General features: G+C 48.3%; 3 protein-coding genes, 1 long non-coding RNA gene and 2 gene segments (V, D, J or C); 5 read left to right on the top strand and 1 right to left on the bottom strand.

The window, feature by feature from the left end:
- Positions 1-24161, top strand: part of LOC101099449 — a 328726-nt gene that overhangs the window by 2119 nt on the left and 302446 nt on the right.
- LOC123381268 (immunoglobulin lambda-1 light chain-like) overlaps positions 1-24161 on the top strand; it is a 670720-nt gene that overhangs the window by 353632 nt on the left and 292927 nt on the right. The window lies entirely within an intron of this gene.
- Positions 1-24161, top strand: part of LOC105260055 (immunoglobulin lambda-1 light chain-like) — a 512144-nt gene that overhangs the window by 203576 nt on the left and 284407 nt on the right. The gene's annotated exons all lie outside the window — the stretch shown is intronic.
- The window catches only part of LOC109497182 (immunoglobulin lambda-1 light chain), a 638912-nt gene that overhangs the window by 348362 nt on the left and 266389 nt on the right, over positions 1-24161 (top strand). The window lies entirely within an intron of this gene.
- Positions 1-24161, top strand: part of LOC109496970 — a 927213-nt gene that overhangs the window by 649526 nt on the left and 253526 nt on the right.
- Positions 1-24161, bottom strand: part of LOC109493267 — a 222712-nt gene that overhangs the window by 13364 nt on the left and 185187 nt on the right. For all 5 annotated transcript variants that reach the window (XR_006588100.1, XR_006588099.1, XR_006588101.1 and 2 more), the window contains exon 5: positions 15828-16143. This is a non-coding gene — a long non-coding RNA (uncharacterized LOC109493267). The remainder of the gene's footprint in view (positions 1-15827; positions 16144-24161) is intronic.

Below are 24161 nucleotides of genomic sequence, written 5' to 3'. Positions count from 1 at the left end.
TCCCTGATAAATGATCAGTCCCTTCATACTTAAGTCATCTAGACTGGAAGAGCAACACACCTTGATTACTAGCAGTGGGTTAAAGTACTCTGCAATGTGGCATGTGCTAATAGAGGCACAGAATAACTTCCTGAATCACAGCTTCATGTTTGTGTAAGGCGATCAGAGGCTGTGCTTGACTTTAGGGTATGTGTCCTCATGTGGAAATTCTGTAGGAATTAGGCCCCTCCGAAGGGGCCATTGTCTTGTGAGTTTCTAAAGCAACTGTTATGAGAAATTCTTCCTGACTCAAATAGCATCAGTGTCCTTTTTATAAAGTATCTGCTAATGCATAGGAAGGCATTGCCTCTACTAGCGTGACTCCTTTTTTTTTTTTATTACATTTTTAAATTTATTTTTGAGAGAGACAGAGCACAAGTGGGGGAGGGGCAGAGAGAGAGGGAGACACAGAATCCAAAGCAGGCTCCAGGCTCTGAGCTGTCAGCACAGAGCCCGACGCAGGGCTCGAACTTACAAACCTTGAGGTCATGACCTGAGCTGAAGTCGGTCGCTCAACCGACTGAGCCACCCAGGCGCCCCTAGTGTGTCTCCTTTTAAGGTGAGACCACCATTTCTTCTGGAGAAGGTAGTTATTATGTTTAGAGTAGGAACCATTACCAAGAAATATAGAAGCTAGATGTTGAGTGAACAGGATTGCTTCCAATATGAAATTTCTAGAGCTACAAAGCCCTTTGTATCTTGTGTATATGAGTCTCGAGGTATAGGAAAAGCCTCTAGTGTTGTCTCTAGGGTTCAATATTTTTATAAAAAGATGAGAGAATTGTTACTTTTAATAGAGTCAATGTGAAATAACCAGGTTTTTCTATAATCAGAGTATCTACTAGTGTTTTTCTGGTCAATGCAAATAGGGAATCAGCACCTTAGGGCAAGAACATTCATGAGTCCATAGAATACCTGAGTTAAGTGCCACTCATTTTACATTGCATCTGTTCTGGTAATTTTATCTTTCTTTTTCCACTCACTTTCTATAGTTATGGAACTATCTTGTTTCATTAAACCTGAATGATAAGGATTTAGGGATTGATATTTGTGTATTTTTGGTTTATTTGCTTTAGCTTTATTGGTCATTAATCATATTATGTTCAAATGGTCATTGGAGATACTCTTGCCACTTATTTGAATATTATGCCTTATTGTGTGGTCAAAAGAACCCAGAATAATTAAAAAATATAGTGTTTCCTGCACCATGGGGACCTGAGTTTGCTCTTTGTACTAATAGAGCATGGGGCAGAAGAAAAGGTGGCTCCAACTGTTCCCAGGAAACCTTTCTAGTGCTCTCAGGAGGCAAGGACCCAATCTATAAGACCACTCACTCAACCCCAGAACTAAATGATGGATTTATGAGAATGTCATTAACAGGTTACCATTTTATTACTATATGAGGAATAGACATTATTATCTAGATTCATTCTGGAGTAATATAGTACATACATGCTCAAAACACACATGAACAATCATTTCAAATAAAACAGCTAGCTATCACTTCCTCCTACTACACATTCTCTTTCCCTCAATCCCATATCCACCAGTTATTTCTTTCTATCTCTTGCCAGGGCATCACTTTTCTTGTGTTCTTTAAATGTCCTTCATAGGGGATGAACAGGGACACTAAAATAGTTTCATAAGAACATTCACACTCTACAGAAATATGTCCATTTTCTGAGTGGGCATTTCCATTACCATCTGGCAAAGAGTAGTCAGCCCTGATTAGAGTCTTTGCCCTAAACCCATGTCTTCAGGAAACACACGAGGTCAAAAATCCTTTTGTGGATGAAGAGGCTGTATTTCAAGATGACACACAGTTCCGAGGGGAGATCTTCTCAATATGCACTAAGGGGCAGGATGAAGAATGTCCAAGTCCCTGTGATCAATAGAAATACTCTCTGTTGAATTGTCTGGGGACAGTCACAGTTTCCTCTTTGCCTGTATGTTACAGCTCCAGAAGGTAGTTCTTTCCAACTCCTCCACAAAGAACAGAGGCACAAGGAAATGCCTACTCAGTGCAATTTCCATAACTGTCAGGAGAATCCTCACTTTAAATGCCTCCATCCCATCTCCCACACCAGTGCAGACAAGCTTATACTTAGGTCATGTAAATTGTCATTGACTTATTCTCTACTCCACCTGCTATAATCAAAATGGCCCTCCTTGCAGGGTTATTCTTGTGTTGAAGCAAAAGCATCTGAAAAAACATCAGATGATATTGCCTAGGGAATGATGACCAAAAGACATTATTTTTCTGTCTAGAGTTCCTCATCCTTGACCCCATATCCAAGAGATTTCATCCAGGAATATGACACACATTGAGCTCAGTTAGATGTCTGAACCCCCTCTGCTCAGATGCCTGAACCCCTATCCTAGAAACCACCCAGCATGTTTCTGTCCCCTCATTAGAATGGGTGCTTTCCAAAATGGCTCCTCTGTTGCACAAGGGATATTTTGTGGGTCATTCCATACTTCCTCTGGAATTCTAAAGGATACCTGATGTCCTTAGCTGTCCCCTCAAATGTTAGCTAGATTTCCATTTATACTGAATTGGTATGTACACATCACATTAAGTGTCTGTTCAAGAATTTGTTGGACTCCTAATTGAAACAGGGCTTGAGTGCAAGAGACATGATAGGGTACCACCTTCACTTTACCAGTTTTAGCATGGCAACCCATGTCTGGCACACCTGACTGTTGTTCACTGTGTTTAAAAGCTCAGTCTTTGTCATACATTAATGTACTTAATTTTTTTTTTCACAATCCCTTTCGCATACGGCCTTTATGATGCCAAGGTATGTTCCATCAACTTCGACGAGGATTTTATCAAGAACAGATGGTGTATTTTGTCAAATATTTTTTCTGCACCTATTGAGAGGATCATATGGTTCTTACCCTTCCATTTATTAAGGTGGTGTCTCATGTTGATTGATTTGTGAATATTGAACCACTTCTGGAACCTACGAATAAATCTCACTTGGTCGTGGTGAATAATTTTTTTAATGTACTGTTTGATTTGGTTTGCTAGTATCTTCTTGAGAAATTTTGTAGCCATGTTAATCAGGGATATTGGCCTGTAATTCCCCTTTTTAGTGGGGTCTTTCTCTGGTTTTGGAATCAATGTAATGCTGGCCTTGTGGAAGGAGTATCAAGTTCTCCTTCCATTTCTATTTTCTGGAACAGTTTGAGAAAAATATGTATTAACTCTTCTTTAAATGTCTGGAAGAATTCCCCTGGGAAGCTTTCTGGCCCTGGACTTTTGTTTGTTGGGAGATTTTGATTACTGATTAAATTTCTTTGCTGGATATAGGTCTGTTCTAATTATCTACTTCTTCCTGTTTTTGTAGTTTGCATGTTTCTAGGAAATTGTCCATTTCTCCATATTGCTCAGTTTGTTGGCATATAATTTTTCATAATGTTCTCTTAATAATTGTTTGTACTTATGTGGTATTGGTTGTGATCTCTCCTCTTTCATTTGTGATTTTATTTATTTGAGTCATTTCTCTTTTCTTTTTGGTAAGTGTGGCTAGAGGCCTCTCAGTTTTATTAATTCTTTCAAAGAACCAGCTCTTAGTTTCATTGATCTACTCTACTTTTTTTTGTTAGCTTGTTTCTAGATCATATTTTTCTGCTCTAATATTTATTATTTTTCTTCGCTGGCTTTAGGCTTCATTTGTTGTTCATTTTTCTAGCTCCTTAAGGTGTAAGGTTACTTTGTATATTTGCAACTCTTCTTGCTTCCTGAGGAAGACCTGTATTGCAATATACTTCCCTCTTAGGACTGCCTTTGCTCCATCCCAAAGGTTTTGGACTGTTGTGTTTTCATTTTCATTTGCTTCCATGTATTTTTTTTTAATTTATTCTTTTAATTTCCTATTTAACCCATTCATTCTTCAGTCAGGTGTTCTTTTTTTTTTTTAATTTTTTTTTTAACGTTTATTTATTTTTGAGACAGAGAGAGACAGAGCATGAACGGGGGAGGGGCAGAGAGAGAGGGAGACACAGAACCGGAAGCAGGCCCCAGGCTCTGAGCCATCAGCCCAGAGCCCGACGCGGGGCTCGAACTCACCGACCGCGAGATCGTGACCTGAGCTGAAGTCGGAGGCTTAACCGACTGAGCCACCCAGGCGCCCCAGTCAGGTGTTCTTTTAATCTCCATGTCTGCTCACTTTTGGCCCCACCATCACGACAACGGAGGCTTTGTTTTTTATTGCTGTTGACAACAGACCTCAGGTGGCTGCTGCAGCTCCAGCTATCACAACCAAGTACAGGGAGAGAACACTGCATAATTCTACTCTGTTTCTTCCCTCACAAGAGTAAAAGTCCCCTAAAAGATCCCCACCCAAATGATACATTCAAGGGGCCAATTCTTGGCCACAGGGCCAATCTTGACGTCTCAAGAGAGACTTGATGATAGCAATAGTGTGGTTTCTAAATGAATATGGAAGACGAGATACAAGTAGGAGAGGTTGGAGACTGTCTCCGGTACCAACAAAGCAAGACTTCCACTCTGCTGCAGCAGTCCTAAGATGGAAACTCTGACCCAGGGCCCGTGTCCTGTTCACACTGATTTCCCAGGATGGAATGTGTCCCAGACTAAGCAGATCTGAATTAGTGTTTGTTGGACGAGTGTTTTCCTCTGTCTTGGGAGCAGTAGCCGTCATCACACTATTGGCGACACCAGCAGCCAGTGCCAGTTAGAGGCAGTCCCTGGCTTCTGTGTAGCTTTGTGTCACGCCGCAGAACCACTCCCACAGCCACCCACCTCCCCAGAGACAGGAGCAGTGATACCGTAGATGGGCCCTGCCTCCTCCTCCTCACATGAGCCTCTTCCTACTTGCATAGATAACCTGACCTCCTCCTGCCTGGTCTTGAGGCTGACAGAGGCCCCACAGAGAAGAGGAATTCCTTCCCTGGGGTCAGCAGTCCACGGATCAGGGAATCAGGATCTGAGCACTGGGTTCTGAATCTCCCCCCGGACAAAGGATTTCACTGGGCCTCAGGAGGTCAAGTGGAGTGGCCACCAGGGGGCAGCAGAGATCACCTGGCAAAGGCCCCTGCACATGGGGAGGGTCTGGGCAACAGGGCATATGCAGGGAGGGTTAGTCATGAGACTTGACTGAAAAGTGTAGGTTGTCTATGGCATCACCTTTGACTCGTGTAAAATACTGGTTCAGTGTCTCTCAGATTTGTCTCCTGTACAATGTGCTCCTGTCTCTAGCACAGATCCAGCAATTCCTGCCTCTCCAGCCCAGCCCACAGCTGCTTAACTCAGCCACTGTCCAACCTTGTTCAAGGTGGGTCTGCCTCTGGCATTGAGAGCCCCCTAGGCATACTGAGGCACAGCATCGATGGCCTACCCCAGGAGCTCTCCCTCAGGATACAGTCCTACAGAACTTCAATAGCTCGTTGAAACTCCATGTGCACTTGACAAGGGAGGAATTTCTTCAAGTTCTGAAGTTCCTCAACATAGACCTGGGGTAGCACACTGCGTTGACCTAAGTTCCCCCAGTCACCTAGAGAGTAAACATTCTGTAATGGGTTCACAAAAGACAGACAGAGGTGCCTGGATAGCTCAGTCGGTTGACCACCCAACTCTTGATTTTGGCTCAGGTCAGAATCTCACAATTCACGAGGCCAAGCCCTGCATCAGCTTCATGTTTGTAGGTTGAGCCTGCTTGGGATTCTGTTTCTCCTTTATCTCTCTCTCTCTCCCCCTCTCTCTGCACCTCCCCTGCTGATGTGTGCTCTCTCTCCCTCTTTCTCTCTCTCAATAAATAAGAAAACCTAGAATAAAAAAGACAGAAACAAAATGTAGACAGATTCCATCCTTGAACTCTGCTGTGTTGACACCCACTCAGGAGCCAGGCAAGGACAGGGAGAGGGATGGAGTGTGGGCCCCAGACTATGGGATCACAGGGTGAAGCATATCCTTTGGGCTGAGGGTGGGTGTGCAGGGGCTGCCCCTCCCATCTCTGTGTCCCTTGGAGCTGAGCCCATTTCTGAAGCCACAAGGCTCCTCAGCAGCATCCCCTGAGCCCTGGCTGATTTGCATGAACAGCAGGTGTCTCCAGCAAGGGGATAAGTCAGGCCTGGGAGGAACCCTGCCCAGCCTCAGGACCTCAGGGAACAGAATCGAGGCACCTCCACCATGGCCTGGACCCCTCTCCTCCTCGGCCTCCTCGCTTACTGCACAGGTGCTGAGCCCAGGCTCACACCCACCCCAGGCCCAGGGTTCCGGGACAAGCCTGGTCCTGACTCTGAGCTCAGCAGGGGAGTCTCAGTGGGGACAGGATGCTCAAGACCCTGCTGTGGGATGGGGGGCTGGTGGGGTGATAGCCCCCCACTGTGCTCACTGATCTGTGTGAGCCCTGAAGGGCTGCACCTGCCCAGGGAAAGGAGAGGGGGGTGGTTCTCACTTGTTCAAAGGCTCCATCCACCAGGTGGGCCCAGGGGTCCCAGGGACTAAGATGACAGCAGAGTGGACACTGGGGCCTAGAGAATCACTGGAGCTTAAGCCAGGCAGGTGGGAGTGTTCAGGGGATGACACCCCAGGCTGGAAACCCACCTCTCACCTCTCTTGCAGGCTCCATGGCCTCCTACGTGCTGACTCAGCCCCCGTCAGTGTCAATGAACCTGGGAAAGACGGCCAGGATCACGTGTGGAGGAAACAACATTGGAAGTAAATATGCTTACTGGTACCAGCAGAAGCCAGGCCGGGCCCCGATGATGATTATCTATGATGATAGCAAAAGGTCCTCAAGGACCCCTGACCGATTCTCAGGCACCAACTCGGGGAACACGGCCACCCTGACCATCAGCGGGGCCCAGGCCGAGGACGAGGCCAATTATTACTGTCAGGTGTGGGGTGGCAATAGTGATCCTCACAGTGACACAGGCAGATGGGGAAGTGAGACACAAACTCTTTCCCCATCTGTGTCACACTCTCCTCCATCCCCTGGAGGCTTGTGGACAAAGCAGAGTGGGTCTGGTCAAAGTTCCTGGAACTGAGGTCCCCAGGTTGCCCCCTCCCTCACAGCCCTCTAGGACAGGGATGGTCACAGAACATATGTATAGCTGACAACACTAGGCTTCCCTGGTTCTCTGGGCCTGGGACTGAACTGAGGTCACAGCATAGGGGAAGAAAAGACACAAGAGACTTTTGTCCAGTGGTCATCATCTCTGCATTTCCATGGGGTGGTCGTGGGCTACTGCTCATGTAACTGACCAAAATTAGAGCCCCAAATTTCCCAGCTCACCTGAGGTCTTGAAGCTCTGATGCCATGAGTGCACCTACCTCCACCTGAGTGGAGCAGACGGGTGCAGTAGACACTGGGGCATTACCCACATCCCCCCTTCTGGGCTCACGTCCCCACCCATTGCTGCCTGGAGCCCTTGACAGCTCATAGGGGTGATCCTCCCTGGGAAGTGCTCTTGGTTCAGAAACTGACTCCTTAGGATATGGCCCTTCTCAGAGAGGTTCAGTCAAATGATCTCTTGAAGCCTAGATCCAAGGCCCTGCCTCAGTTCCAATGTCCTAAAGGGTCCCCATTTTAGAGCTCCCTGCAGGAATGTGGCCTCATCTGATGTTCCACACCATGTGGGTCGCTCTCCTACTCCCCAGTCTGACTTCACTTCTTCCAATTTCTTACACATGCACTTCTTCATCTCAGAGTGTCCTTCCAGGAACCCAATCCAGGATGGCTGGCATCCCAGACACGGTCCTGAGAGACCTGAGGAGGCCACTATATACACACAAAGTTGGGCTTTCTTCTACAAAACCCCAGTGTGCATGTCCAGTCTCCAGACAAATAGGATTGTTTCTTGTATTTTTAACAATGAGAAACATTTTAAACAATAAGAAAAGATGCAGACACACTAGCTGCTCTGGGTTTTGACAGACAGTAAGAGAGCCACATCCATCCTGCGGGTGAATGGGGGACATTGGGGCGGTTGCCTCCTTCTACAAAGTGACCAGAAGATACACAACCATGGGAGTGAGACACAAAATGGGTGCTGCCTCACTTCCACCCCCCAAATCATGCACAGAAATCTCTCTTTATACCCACCCTAACCAGAAATATAGACAGAAAACATTTCTGTGAAATACAGTTCAGCCTGACACTTAATACGCCACCACAGTCAACCCCTGTCCACATGAAATCCACCCAGATGCACGCAAACCAAGTCTGTAGACGTAGGGAATATCAGTAACCATGGTCCACCTGATATGATGAAACTATCCCATGACAACTACATATATGCTCACCCTGCCCCCTAAACAGGATAGGAAAGACACTTTTGTCTGTTTTTGTCCTAGACGATTTGCTATCCTATAACTTCAATATTGAGATATAAAGTTACATACTGTTCACACATTTGATGTTAGATGATAATGAGATGACACAGAGAAGAAAATGAACACATACGATTACTATATATCCAAACACATTCCTACAACATAAGGAAGAAACACTTGTTCCTTTTATCCTGTTCATTTCTACAGCTACCCTGTGGTTAGAGTTGTGTCTATAACTACCTTCGTCACCACGCACTCGATATCCCTCTTTCCACAGCAAACATCCCAGCCAGTTAGCACAACTAAGCCTTCATTCAAGAAAGTTAGTCGATCGTCAGACCTGCTGAATTGGATTGTGGTGCACTGATGACTATAATGCAGACCCAGGGAATATTAGGGGATCTTCTGAATCCATACACACTCCTTCTTGCCCCAGTTGTGCACTAGAAATGCAACTCCCCATGATAATCACCGTGAATTACCACAGGAAGTGCCCCCCACATTTCCTGATGATTCACCCCAGGAGGTGCCTAAAGCAGACAAGACACACTGCCTGCCTCCAGAGCTGTGCAGACCATATTCCCGGAGATATCACCCCATCCACAGCACACAATCCATGTGGCTGGTGAAAGAGTCTAATCTTAAATCATTCCTTCCACATCACTACAGGGACTAGCCCTTGAATCAAACTTGCTTGACCAGATCAGGACAGTTAAGCCCCATGTTCCAGGTGGCCAGAAAGGACCTGGGGAGACCAGGAGAGGAAGTAACATTTTCCATGGTGGCCTAGACCCCTAGACTGTGATGCTCAGTGAGCACACAGTCCCCTGAGGAGGGGGGTCTCCACAAGATGCAGCTGCAGCAGGTCGGGGTGGGGTCCGGGCATCTGCATGCAGAACAGCTCCCAGGGCCCTGTGGTGCTGATCCCCCCAGGACCACACTCTGCGTGGCTTCACGCCTGCTCCCCTGCTCCCAGCACAGGTGAGAGGCCCACAGGGAGGCACAGTGTGAGGCACAGATACCCTGCTGTCTCCCATCCAGGGCCTGTGGGGATGGGGCCCTGCCCTCATCCCTGTCCACGTTGCTACCCTGGTTAGGGCTGGGATGAGTCCATACTGACCCAGCCTCCCTTTCTTTCTCCAGGCCCCTCTCCTCTCCTCTCTTACAGACCCTGTGTCTCTCCTGACATGAAGTGGACTCCCTCTGTGTCACAGGCCCTGGTCAGGTACAGGATCCCCAGCTCTGAAGATAAGTTAATGCGTGAACATGCATCTTGGTACCAGCAAAATTCAAACCAGGTCCACGAGCTGGATATACGTGCAGATACGAGCGGTTCCAAATGTGATTCTGAGGATGGAACTTAGGGACACGTCCCCCCCCGAAGGTCCCCCGGAGGGCCCGAGAAGAGTGATCATTTCTGTACTACATAATGTGGCAGTGGGAGTGCCTGGCAGTGACTCAGATGACACAGAAGAATGGTGCACAAACACTCCTCCAAGGCCTGGCTCTCACTCTCACCTGTCCTCTGATCAGGTGTCCTCCCTGGTCCTGGCCCAGCCCCTTGCAACATGAGAGATTCTAGCAGGTTCTTTGGCCTCCTGTCTGTGTTTATCCTACTGAACAGTGGTGAAGGAGAGAGGGCTATTTTGACTATGAGGACTGTAGTCAGGTTTTTTAGTAGATAATAAAGGTTTAGGATGTCACTATACAACACATGGGCCCCAGATGTAATCACTCAGATGTCACTCAGGAGGGGAGACAGCTGTCTCAGTATGTCCTGCGGGCACTCCTGTTGTCCTGGGTACAGGCAGCCTGGATGGGCCCCGTGTGCTGTGTCACCCCTGGTTCCTGGATGAGACGTCCCCACATCATGAAGAGCTACCTGAGGCTTCATGAAGAGAGGACCAGGACCCTCCTGCCCCTGGCTCTGCCATCCTCAAGTTTTACAGAAACTGGGGAAAGTGCAGACACTACCTTGTGTCCCACCTGGGGACTTTCCCCTGGCACCATTGAACTCCCACTGTCCCAAATCCCATTACATGCACCAAGCAGGTCTGACCCTTAGCTGAGGTCAGACCCACCATGGACTCACACCTCTCACCCCACCCCATGCTGACCCCATGTAGGGCCTCATCTGAATTTGGGCCTCTGCTGTCGCTATGAGGGATAGAACTTTTCCAAGAATTAAAATACATTAGTATCATGAAGTGAATTTCTCTCCTTGATTCTTTGACTTCTGGTTTTGAAACTGATTTTTAGAGCAATTGCATTAGGTCAAAAGAACAGATGAGGAATTTATTAAGAAGGAAAAGAAAACGCTTTCACTATTTCCACCTCTGGCTTTTGGTGGAGCGATACGTTCATGGGAGTGGGGAGACACAGGAAAGAACATCATTTTCTCCTCAAAAAAGTATGGAAAGTACCATTGGAATATTTCATCTAAAATTTACTGATTGACATAATGAACTAGAAAGACAATCTTTGGTTGGATTTCCAGAGATTTTTCAGGTTAAAGGATCATGAGAAGGTCACTCTGGAGAATGATAATCGGGAGATTCTCACTTTAGCCTTTCTCATCAACATAACAATGAATGGGCTGGCACCTCCTTGGTCCCAGGTGGCCCTGTGGCCAATTGCAGCAACGCCCCCCACAAACAACTGCACTTGAGAGGAAGAAGCTATCTCCTTTAGGACCTGGAAAGTTCTGGCTTAGGTCGTCCCTCATCCCCTCTCAGCCTGGGCGGCCTTCCTCACCTGGTGCAGGTAACTGTTGCTGCCTTGCACCTGCCAGCCTCTGCTCTTCTCTCTACCTCTCCAGGGACTGGGGACCCATGCCCTCTCCCAGCCTCCCTTCCCTCTCAGAGGCACCCCCTTTCATGCTCCTGCTCAGCTCAGCTAGCAGTGGGGTGTTGGAGAAAGCAGTGATAGGTAATCTACGTGGGACCTCAGACAGGGCACCAGGACCAGAGGCACATGTAGCACCCTAGTCTACCTGAGGCTTTAGGAAGGCTTTAGACCTCTATGTGTCCAATAACTGCCAGGAGAAACTGACTTAGTACCTGGAAATGGCCTCTTACCACACCTGACCACATGCCTCTGTACCCAGAATGCTCACCTCAGGAGAAACTCAACACTGGCCCTGAACTCAGGTGGAATCCCAGGTCCCTCTGGTTGTCCTGTTCTTTGAGATTCTCTAGCCACCATGCCTGCCGCTCCTCTATTGCACCCACTGGAATATTCCCCCACGCATCTCACCTCTTGTTACTCCCCCTCCCCTGACCCCTGCAGCTCCAGAGTTCCCTCTTCAATACAGACTGTGTCTTATTCGTACAGAATTCCCACGATGGAATATGTGCCAGACCAATTTGGGTCTAAATAAGTATCTGCTGGGTGGATATTCTTCTGTCTCTGTCTTTGGGGCATTAGTACCCAGTCACCATCCCTCCACACACATCAGCCCTGCATCCACAGTTGGCACCAGTAGGAGCCATCTCCTGAGTCCTTGACCCCATCTCCAAACTGCAGTACCACCTGCATGACCTCCCACCAGCCAGAGACAGGTGCAGGGGCGCATCATTGACACCTGTGCTCTCCTCCTCTAAATGAGCCTGTTCATGTTTTCATGGGTACTCTGGGCCCCTCATGCCAGAATATGAGGCAGGCAGGAGCCATGCATAGAAAGGTCATTCCTCACCGGGGCAAGAGTCCATGGAGCAGGAATTAGCACCTGAGCTGTAGGTTCTGAATCTACACTTTACAAGGGAGGTCCCTGCACCTCCAGCAGCAAGAGTGGAGTGGCCACCAGGGGGCAGCAGAGATCACCTGCCAAAACCATCTGCAGATGGGGAGGGTCTGGGCATCAGGGCTTCTAATAGTCAGTGGGGGGTAGTAACCAGGACCTGGGACTTTCAGTCACTTATCATTTGCTTACAGTGTCATCCTTCACTTTCAGGTACAAATTTCAGGGTATGTGTGTGACGGACTCTGCTCATGGAGACACTGCTTATTTCTCTAATATGGGTCCAGGCACTTTGTCTCCCACCAGCAAGAACTTAGCGAACCCTCACGAGACTGAAGTTCTGTCACTGTCCACAAACACCTGTTCTCCCTGTGATCACAGTTCCCCCTTCCATCCTCTGTGCTGATAGCCCGTGTCAGACACAAATGTCAGGCCCAGACTATGATACCAGAGATTGAGTCAGATTCCCCTGAACTGGGGATGAGCCTGCGTAAGACCCCCCTCCTCTCTGTGTCCCCTGGGGCTGAGCTCTTCTCTGAAACCACAAAGATCCTCAGTAGCAGCCCCTGAGGTGGCTGATGCATAACCTCCAGGTCTCCCCAGGAAGGGATAAGAGGCCAGGAGAGAATCCTGCCCGGCCTTGGGCCTCGGGAGCAGATTCGGGAGACCTCCACCATGTTCTAGACACCTTTCCTCCTCAGCCTCCTTGGCCACCGCACAGGTGCTGCACCCAGCTCACACCCACCCCAACTCAGGGCCATGGACAAGCATGGCCCAGACTCGGAGCTCAGCATGGGCTGTCTGTGGGGCAGGATGCTTATGACCCTGCTGCAGGATGAGGAGCTGCAGGGGTAAAATCCCTTCACTGTGCTCACTGGCTCCGTGTGAGCCCAGACAGACTGCCTCTATGCAGAGAAAGACTTGTTTTTCAATTTGTTCAAAAGCCACATCAACCGGCCAGGCCCATTGGATTCTGGGAACGAGATTGATGAGAGAGGGCAAACCTGGGGTTTGCAGAGAATCCCTGGAGCTCAGGCTAGGTAGGTGGGGGGCTCCTGGGGATTGGACCAGATCTGGAAGCCCACCTCTCCTTTTCTCTCTCACAGGCTCCATGGCCCCTATAAGCTGACTCAACCCCCTCTCTGTCAGTGACTATGAAGGAGACGGCCAGGATCACACGTGGGGGAAAACACATGGGAAGTACATATGTCCACTGGCACCAGCAGAAGCCAAGCTAGACAACCCTGGAAATTATCTATCATTACAGCAACCTGTCCTCAGGGATCCCTGACCAATTTTCAAGTTCCAACTCAAGGACCAGGCCATCCTGACCATAAGCCAGGCCCAGGCCCAGGGCAAAGCTCACTGCCACTCTGCCACCTACCATGGCAGTGGGAGCAGTTTTCAGTGACTCACAGTGACACAGACAGGTGAAGGGGGACCCAAACCTGCTCCCCCAGCCTGGCTCACACAGCTCCCCCTGGTCACACCCAGCGGGACAGAGCCTTCCATACAGAGACTGGCCCTGCCCTCACTCCCCCAGCGATGGAGCCAATCCTCAGTCCTGTCTGGGCTCTGTCTTCTCCATGGCAACCTGAACAGGCATGCTGATGGGCAGGTGCCCGTTCCCAAAAGATCACCCGAAAACCACTTCATCCCGCACACCAAGTCCGTTAGTGCTCAGGAGAAAACCCTCAGTCAGAGTCTCAGGAACGTCTCAGGCAGGTGAGGGGAGTGTGTGTAGGGTTTCAGGATGTGCACATGAGGGGCGTGAGGCAGGTCTTTCAAGGAAGGAGCAGCCTGATGTGGGTCACTTCTGTGACATAACAGCATAGGACTGGTGGACCCTCTCAAGGGGGCAGTCATCAAACCAATCTGATCAGTAAACTTTTATTTAATAAGCTGTCTGTTTACCCGGATGAGAATGTTTGCCCAGGGGAGCAAACTGTTTAGCTCCTAATGCATTTTCCAGTGCTCTGAGTGATTATTTACATCCTTACCCTTCTGGGCAAGGATTTCTAGATCTAATAGACACCCTGCCACAGGTGGTCTCAGTCCTCAGATCCAAACATGAGGGACAAAATGAAAATGAAGAAGTTCATTGAACTCCAGAGGGAAGACACAGACCTCTCCGTGGGCAGGGACGGGAGATGTAGTGTCTGAGGACCAGACCTACGGGACCTCCTGCCCATGTGGGGGTCACCCCGAGAGCGTGGAGGGATAGGTTGCAGATGGAGGGAGCCCAGAGAACAGGTGCCCATGCTGGACTGAGCTCCAGGGAGAGAAGGAGCCTGGTCCGTCCCTGATCCAGCACCTCCACCAGCATGTTCAGACTTCTCGCTCCCTCTCTCAGTCAGCCCCTCTCTCTCCCTGATCTTTTCCGCCCCTCAATTCCATGCTCTCTCCTTTCTCTGCCCACCTTGCACCATGGCTATCCCCACTGCATACCCCAGGACACTCCCTCGGCCCCATGCCCAGGCCCTGCAGAGGAGGCCAGGCCAGGAACACTGTCAAAAGCTTCAGCATCCAACTGTGTAGAACATTCCTGCAGAACCCAGCCTTTCTCTGTGACTTTCATTTCTACCAATACTAACAGCCTCAGGACCTTGATGGACCCTCTGACCTCAGCTGAGAAAGCAAACCCTAGAGACATGGGCCAGAAGAAGAACCATGTGACAGACATTGAACTGTCATAGGAGACTCTTCCCAGAATAAAGGATTTATTGCCCCCCTAGGCAGAGCTGCATCTGTCTGTAATGACATTGGGCACAACAGAGAGGGAGAGAGGCTTGAATAAATATTGACCCAGTGATGTCACAGGGCAGAGCTTTGGCAGCACCCTCTATGGAGGCCCTAAAATAGTGACAGTCACCTGGAGAATTGTTTGTGGCAGTGATTGTGGGAATGTGGGGTATGAACCCTATTTTCTGTTTTTATGGGTCCTGATTCAGTCAAAACCTCCATTGGCATGGTTAGAGGGCTAATGAGGGCTGGTCCTTTTCCACCTGAGCAGGCTCTGCCCTTGAAGGATAAGAGGGTCTGGGAGAGCCGTGCCCTGTTGTGGGGTCTCAGGAGGCAGAGCTCTCCGGCATCTCCTCCATGGCCTGGATCCCTCTCCTGCTCCCCCTTCTTACTCTCTGCACACGTGCTGCCCTAGGTCCTGCCTGCACGACCATTTCATTATGGTTACTGCACCCACATTGTCATTGGTGATAAAATGGAACTACATGACTCCACCCAAACAGGAATTCCATCAAGCATGTTTTGGGGACCCAGTCAGAGTCTAGAACTCCTGGAACACACTCATACATAGAGAACTCTACGTACACAAGCAGCAGATACACATAGCTATGTATGTACACACATGTTCATCAGTATATTCTAAATGCATATGAAGATAAGATCCAGGCAGAAGGGGCTGGAGACTCTGCTGTGCCACCAGAGCAACTGTGACCACTCTCCTGCTCCAACCACAAGAAGGAACCTCTGAGAAAGATCGGTGTCTTATTCACAATCATCTCCCAGGATGATTGTGTCAGACCAAAGTGGGTCTTGATAAATGTTTTCTGGGTGAGAGTTCTCCTGTCTCTGTCTTTGGAATGGCCCTATTTTGATGCATCAGCAGCCAGCACCAGTAAGGGGCTGTTGCTGCATCCTGTGTCCCTACTGCTAAGCCCAAGAATCACACCCATGACCACCCGTGTCCCCAGAGATATGAGCAGTGATACTTCAGATGGGCCTTACCTTGTCTTCCTCAGATGAGCCTGTTCTTATTTTCATGGATAATCTGATCTCCTCCTGCCTGGTCTTGAGGCTGACAGGGCATTGGAGAAAAGAGCAATTCCTCCTCTGGAGCCAGCAGTCAAGGGATCAGCGAATCAGGTTCTGAGCTGTGGGTTCTTCATCACCCGGACAAAGGAGTTCCCCGTGCCTCCCAGAGTCAGTGTGGAGTGGCCACCAGGGGACAGCAGAGATCACCTGGCAAAGCACCTGGAGATGGGGTGAGCCTGGCATCAGGGCTTCTATCACGCAGGAAGGGTTGGCCATCTGGATGTGAGACCTGAGGGAAAAGGTGTAGGTTTCTACAGGATCTCCTCTGACGCTGATATAAAATTCTGCATCCATGTCTCTTAGAACTGTGTCGTGTAGATTTGCCTCTCTCTCTAACACAGGTCAGTACTTCCCGCCTCTCCACTCACCTCATTTCTGCTCAACTCAGTCACTGTCACACCTTGCCCAAGGACTGGATCTGTCCTCGACACCGAGTGCACCTTGTGGATACTGAGGCTATGACCTGTCTCAGAAGCTCCCCCCTTCCCCCCCACCCCATGGACAGACACTTACAGCACCTCAATGACGCCTTAAAATTCCATGTGCACTAGCCAAGGGAAGAATTTTTTTTTTTTTTTTTTTTTAAATTTTTTTTTTCAACGTTTATTTATTTTTGGGACAGAGAGAGACAGAGCATGAACGGGGGAGGGGCAGAGAGAGAGGGAGACACAGAATCGGAAACAGGCTCCAGGCTCTGAGCCATCAGTCCAGAGCCTGACGCGGGGCTCGAACTCACGGACCGCGAGATCGTGACCTGGCTGAAGTCGGACGCTTAACCGACTGCGCCACCCAGGCGCCCCGGGGGGGAAGAATTTTATTTAGGTTCTGGTGTTCCCCAACAGAGATATGGCTCAGCAACCCCACTGACTTAAACCTCCTATAGTGTCTGTAGAGTAAACATGTTATCACGGGTTCAGAAAATACAGACAAATTCCACTTCTGAGCTCAGCCAGGACAGGTCAGCCCAGGAGTGAGGTCAGGACACGGAGGGGAATGGAGTTGTGCACCCCAGACTATGTGATCAGAGGGTGAAGCAGAATCCCCGGACTGAGGCTAGGTCTGCAGGGCCGTCCCTCCCCTCTCTGGCCTCTCTCAAACCACAGAGTTCCCGCCTGTGAGCAGCCTCCTCACCCTGGCTGATTTGTATGTCCACCACGTCTCTCTAGCAAGGGGATAAAAGAGGCCTGGGGTAAGTCCTGCCAGCCTCAAGGCCTGCGACTTAAGGAACAGAATCATTTCACCTCCACCATGGCCTGGAGTCCTCTTTTCCTCGGCCTCCTCGTTCACTGCACAGGTGCTGTCCACAGGCTCACATTCACCGCGGCCCCAGGGATCTGGGGCAATCCAGGACCTGACTCTGAGCTAAGCAAGGGGCTGCCTGTTGTGGGAAAGATGATCATGACCTTGCTGCAGGATGAGGGGCTAGGGGTGGGGGAGAGTGACAGTCCCTCAAGTGTCCACTGGCTCTGTGACCCTGAGGCACTGCACCTGCCTGGAGAAATTAGATGATGTTCAAAGGCTCCATCCACCAGCCAGGCCCATGAGCATCAGGGGCTGAGATGATGGGACTTGGGAAACTGGAAACCCAGAGACTCCCTGAGCTCAGGCCAGGCAGGTGGGGTTCTCCTGGGGATGAGACCCAGCACCGGAAAACCACCTTTCTTTTCTCTCTTGCAGGTTCCGTGGCCTCCTATGTGTTGACTCAGCACCCCCCTCGGTGTCCGTGACTCTGTCACAGACAGCCAGGATCACCTGTGGGGGAAACAACTTTGGAGGTAGAAGTGTTCAATGGTACCAGCAGAAGCCAGGCCAAGCCCCCATGCTGATTATCTATTATGATAGCAAGTGGCCCTCAGGGATCCCTGACCAATTTTCTGGCTCCAACTCCGGGAACAGAGTCACCCTGGCCATCAGTGAGGCCCAGGTTGAGGACAAGGGTGACTATTACTGTCAGGTGTGGGACACTGATAGTGCTCACAGTGACACAGACGGGGAGTGAGACACAAACCCCTTCCCCATCTGTGTCACACGCTCCTGCAGCCCCAGGAGGCCTGTGCACAAAGCAATGAGTGGGTCTGGCCCAGGTCTCCAGATCTGAAGTCCCCACTCTACTCTCCAGGCAGCATGGGAGAAGGTAGACCAGCAGAGAATATGCACACAGTTATTATGAATATATTTCATTGGTTTCTGTGGGTGTGTATGTGACTCAACCAGTTAGAAGAACATATAGAAGCCATTTTTCAAAGACCAAAACTTTACAACTTCCCTAACAGAAACAACATGATCTGACATAGAAAACAACAACAACAACAACAACACTGGATGAGGTTAGCAACAGATTAGATGCTGAAAATGAGATCAGTGAACTTGACGTCATAGCAGTAGAAAGCATTCAAAATGAAATACAGAGGGGAAAAGCTACAAAAAGTAAATAAAATTTTAGCATGTGTAAAACAACTTCCCACAGCCTTAAGTTTGTGTGACTTAGAAATTGTGGGAAAGAAGTTAGAGACCAGCTGGTGCCTTGAAAACACATCTGAAGAATCATAGCAAAAATGGCTTCAAATTTGGTGAAATTCATGCACTAATACATACAAGAAACTCAACAAAGCTCAGGCATGGGAACACGAGAGACAGCACAGCACACATTGTGATGAAACTGCTACAAACCAGTGATGCAGACACTCTTACAGCCAGAGAGGAGACGTGTTCCCTACAGAGGAATGAGCTTCATGGTGGGAGCACATTTCTCATTACAGACATGTAAGCAAAAGAACAGGGGAGCAATGTCTTCATAATCCTCATAGAAAATACCTGTCAACTTTGGTTTTTACCCAGGAAAAATCTCATTGAAATGGGAAGACAAACAACCTTTCTCAGACTGCAAACATCACAGAACTGGTCACCTGCAGACTCTCACACAAGCAACAGTAAAAGACACCACTTGGACAGCAGGAAAGGGTGACAGAAGGAAATGAGCAGCTACACAAAGATATAAAAAACGTCAGAAATTATAACTACATGATAAATATACTACAAATGTTATTGGTTAATGTCTATAAAAGCCAAATGCTTAAAGAAAACAACAGCAAAAACAACGGCTGTACAAACAAAACCTATGACAATGAGAAGCAAAAATAATTAGGGAGATGAGACCATGTTAGGACTTCCTTATCCTGTATGTGAGTGATGTCATGTCAGTGGGATGTACTTTGATACGGCAGCAGGTGAGGACTGTCAACCCTAAAGAGACCACTAAAATAAAACCATTTTAACAACAAAGAGAGCTAATAAGGTGAATTACTTAGTTTGTCTGGAGAATACAGATCCAATAAAGAATGTGTGTCATGTCTGTGTATGGGTATATTTATCTGTGATGCACAGAGACAGTGGGAGAGAGAGACAATGACTTGGCACATGGCTCACGCAGCCATGGGGTGGTTGGTCTGGAAGCTGCAGGAAGGACAGAAGTGAATTTAAGTCAGGACGATGTTGCAGACTTTAACCCAAATCTAGTCTGAATGACAGAAATGCTAAGAGGAAACAGAGAAGAAAATTAAGGGACCCAAATCAAACTACTAGAGATGAAACCTACAAGGTCTCAGATTACAAACACAAGGATCGAGATTAGCAGCAGACACAACATTGACACGTGATTGAACATGAACGCAGCATGGACACTGCAAAAGAAAGACACAAAACAACTCTAAAGTGAGCAGAGCAGCACTGAGTGTAGGAAAGTTCAGCAACGCACACACATGTGATTGTGTCCCCAGGGAGTGAAGGTGGGGAGGTGGAAAAGAATATTGATGTGTTTGTGGCCACAAATGTTCTAAATGTCATGAAAATTCAAACCTACAGACTCCAAAATCTTGAGAAACTCCAAGCACAACACTTATCAATACCAAATTGTTTAAGGCAGAAAAAAAAAAGAGATAATTTAAAAAGCAACCAGAGAGGAAAGACACTTGGTCAGGGAACAATGATATGGATTCTGACAGATTCCTCGTTAGCCAGAACAGCATGTGAAAGGACAGTGGATTAACATATTTAAAACACTGAAAAAACTAGGGGTGCCTGGGTGGCTCAGTCGGTTAAGTATGTGACTCTGGATTTTGGCCCAGGTTATGATCTCATGGTTCTTGAAATCCAGGGTGTGTCGGGCTCTGGGCTGATAGGCGGAGCCTGCTTGGGATTCGTTCGCCCTCTCTCTGCTCCTCCCCTGTTTATTCTCTCTCTCTCTCTCTCTCTCTCTCTCTCAAATAAATAAACATTAAAAGAAAATTTTAAAAAATACTGAAAAAACAAACAAACAAACAAAACACCTCAATCTTTTTTCAGGGATAATATCCTTCAATAATTAAAGTGAAATAAAATAGTTTTTCAGATGTACCAAACTGACTGAATTGATCATCAAGTGATGCATAATACAAGCAATGATAATGGACTTCCCGCAGGTAGGAGGAAGTGATTCCAGAGAGAATTGGAATCTACAAAATGACTGTAAGAGTCAGAAGGGCTAACTCAGGGATAAATATGACCAATTGTTTGGATTACTTAACTCTGTTTGAGGAGCTCCTGGGTGGCTCCGTTGGTTGAGTGTCCAACCTCACTCAGGTCATGATCTCATGGTTGACAAGTTCCAGCTGTGCTGACAGCTCAGAGCCAGGAGCCTGCTTCTGATCCCGTGTCTTCCTCTCTCTGGGCCCCTCCCAGCTCACATTCTGTCTCTCTCTCTCTCTCTCTCTCTCTCTCTCTCTCTCTCTCTCAAAAATATATAAAAACATTTTTCAAAAGTTTAAATCTGTTTGAAAAATAAATCATTGTATCAAGCAAATCTAATAACCGAATTCACACTGTAGCTAACACTGATGTGATGACACTCATACGGCAATGCTGAGGAGAGCGAGCTGGAAGTGTGATCTAAGGTTCTGATCCTCTCTGTCACATGATATAATATCGCCTGAAAGCAGACTGTGACAGGTCACAGATACTAAGGCAGCAAGGAGTTACGGCTAATAATCCAAAACAGACAAATGGAATAGGTCATAAAAAATGTTCCATTACGTGGGCGCTTGGGTGGCTCAGTTGGTTAAACTCCAACTTCAGCTCCGGTCATGATCTAGTGGTTCACGAGTTCAAGCCCCATGTCAGGTTCTGTGCTGACAGATAGAGCCTGGAGCCTGCTTTGGATTCTGTGTCTCCCTCTCTCTCTTTCTGCCCTTCCCCTGCTGGCACTCTGTCTGTCTCTCTTTCTCTCTCAAAAATGAACAAACATTAAAAGAATTAAAAATGTTCCATTACTCAAAAACAAGAGCTAAAAGGAAAAATGTAACAAAGAAATGATGGGACACTCAGAAAATAAATAGCAAGATGTGATCTACTAAACTATATTACTACTCTCATTCAGAATGTAGTCTAGGGGCGCCTGGGTGGCGCAGTCGGTTGAGCGTCCGACTTCAGCCAGGTCACGATCTCGCGGTCCGTGAGTTCGAGCCCCGCATCGGGCTCTGGGCTGATGGCTCGGAGCCTGGAGCCTGTTTCCGATTCTGTGTTTCCCTCTCTCTCTGCCCCTCCCCCGTTCATGCTCTGTCTCTCTCTGTCCCAAAAATAAATAAACGTTGAAAAAAAAATTTAAAAAAGAATGTAGTCTAAATACCACAAATAAAAGATAGATATTTTCAAATTGAGTTGAACAGCAACATCCAAGAAAGAGTAAGAAACCTATAGTAAATAAACTCATACTAAGCACAAGTTCAGGACAATATTCCCACTTGATTCTGTTGCACAATTCAGGATATAAAAAATTCTCAGAACAGACAGAAAATCAACCTTACAAATGGTTAGGATGGAATATTTCATGGTCTACAACAAACAAATGATCGGAGTGTATGTGTCATGAGAACAGTTACAGAAACGCCCTCACTTCTTCCCAAGGCTTTAAGTTGTTTCACACACAGAGTGATGAGAGCTCCCCTATGGAGCCAAGAGGTGAGCACAGTTCCTCATGAGCCAGATCCATGAAGCCCGCCCAGAAGCACGAGATTCTCTCCACTAGCCAGAGAAGGGCATTTTCACAGGCACCATTGAGGGCATGGGGGAGGCTTGGGGAGGCCAGGCTCAACAGTGGGCTCAGGAGACAGAACTCTGGGGTCCTCACCATGGCCTGGACCCTCTCCTCCTCGGCCTCCTGGCTCACTGCACAGGTGCTGCACCCAGGCTCAGACCCACTACAGCCCCAGGGATCTGCAGCAGTTCAGGCCCTGACTCTGAGCTCAGCACGGGGCTGGTTGTAGGGGGAAGGATGGTTATGACCCTGCTGCAGGATGAGAGACTGGATGGGTGTAATCCCACTAAATGCTCACTGGTTCTGTGTGTCCCTGAGACACTGTACCTGCCCAGAGAAAAAGAATATGGTCCCTTTGTTCAAAGGCTCCATCCACCAGCCAGGGCCATGAGCATCAGGGGCTGAAATGATAGGATGGTGGAAACAGGGTCCAGAGAATCCCTGGAACTCAGGCCAGGTAGGTGGGTGTATCTTTGGGAGATACCCCGAGCACAAGGTAAGTTACATACCTCTAATTTACTCTTTTGCAGGTTCTGTGGCTTCCTATGACCTGACTCAGTCACCTTCAGTGTCTGTGGCCCTGGCACAAATGGCCAGAATCACTTGTGGGGGAAATAACATTGGAAGGAAAGATGTTCAATGGTACCAGCACAAGATGGGCCAGGCACCCCTGCAGATTATCTTTGGTGATAGAAATTGGCCCTCAGGGATCCATGACCAATTCTCTGGCTCCAACCTGGGCAACACAGCCTTGCTGACCATCAGCAAGGGGCCCATTCTGAGGATGTGGGTGACTATTACTGTCAGGTGGAGGACACTGTCATGTTCACAGTAACTCTGGCAGTTGGGAAAGTGAGATACAAACCTCTTCTTCATCTGTGTCACTCTGTCCTCCAGCCCTGGAGGCCTGTGGACAAAGCAGTGAGCAGGTCTGGACCTGCTCCTCAGATCCAAGGTCCCCAGAACTCCTTATCCATCTGCCCTTCAGGCAGTACCTCCAGAGGGTGTATCAGGGTTGTTTAGGGGCTCCTGAGATTGTCTGGGCCTGAGTGTGTTCAGGAACAAAGGGACTGGGTAGAAGGACAAACAGAAACATCCATCCACTGCTCATTATCCCTGCATTTCCATATGGTGGTCATGGGCCACTCCTTCAGCAAACTGACCAATATTACAGCCCAGAATTTCCCAGCTCAGCTGAGATCCTGAAGCCCTGCCACCATGGCAGCTGGGGATTCTGAGTGGAGCAGACAAGTGCATTACCCACTATGGTGCTGTCCCTCTCCTGGGCTCACACATAGACTCACCTCTGCCTGGAGCCCCTGGCAGCCCAAAGGCGTCTTTCTCAATGGGAAGTGCTCTTGGTTCAGACAACTGCCTTTCCAGATTCTGCCCCTTCTCAGAGAGGTTCAGTTGAATGCTGTCCTGAGTCCAAGGTCCCAAGGTCCTGCCTCAGGTTTAGAAGTCCTGAAGGTCCCAGCTTTAGAACTCCCTGCAGGAAAGAGGCCTCATCTGATGTCTCACTCTGTGTGGGTCACTTCTCCTTCTGCCCAGTCTGACTTCCCTCTTCCTTCTAGATTTCCTGCACATTCATTTCTCTATCTCAGAGTCTGCTTCCAGGAACCCAATCCAGGATGGCCAGCATCCCTGACAGGGTCCTCCCGGACCTGAGGAAGCCACTCTATATTCACAGAGCTGGAGTTTCTCCCCCAGATTACCAATGTGCTTGTCCAATCCCCAGACAGATCGGACCATTTCTTGTATTTTTATACAGTGAGAAAAGATGCAGACACACTAGGTGCTCCGGGTTCTGACAGAGAGTTGGAGAGTCACATCCATCCTGCGGGTGAATGAGGAACATTGGGGCAGTTGCCTCCTCCTACAAAGTGACCAGAAGACACACAACGATGGATTGAGACACAAAATAGGTGTTGCCTCACTTCTACTCCAGAAATCATGCACAAGAATTCTTCCTTCATACCCACCCTACCCAAAAACATAAACAGAAAACAATTCTGTGAAAAACAGTTCAGCCCGTCAATGCTGACATTAAATAAGGCACCAAAGTTCCCCCTTGTCCACATGAAATCCACCCACATCCCCACAAATCACAGCCTCCAAATAAATAGAATATTGGCTGTCATGCCTGATAGGATGAAACTATCCCGTAAAACCACAAATAT

Source organism: Felis catus, chromosome D3, assembly GCF_018350175.1.
Source record: "Felis catus isolate Fca126 chromosome D3, F.catus_Fca126_mat1.0, whole genome shotgun sequence".
In the NCBI taxonomy this organism is placed as follows: domain Eukaryota; kingdom Metazoa; phylum Chordata; class Mammalia; order Carnivora; family Felidae; genus Felis; species Felis catus.
Note: the sequence above shows the minus strand (reverse complement) of the source record. Positions and strands in the feature narration are given on the sequence as shown.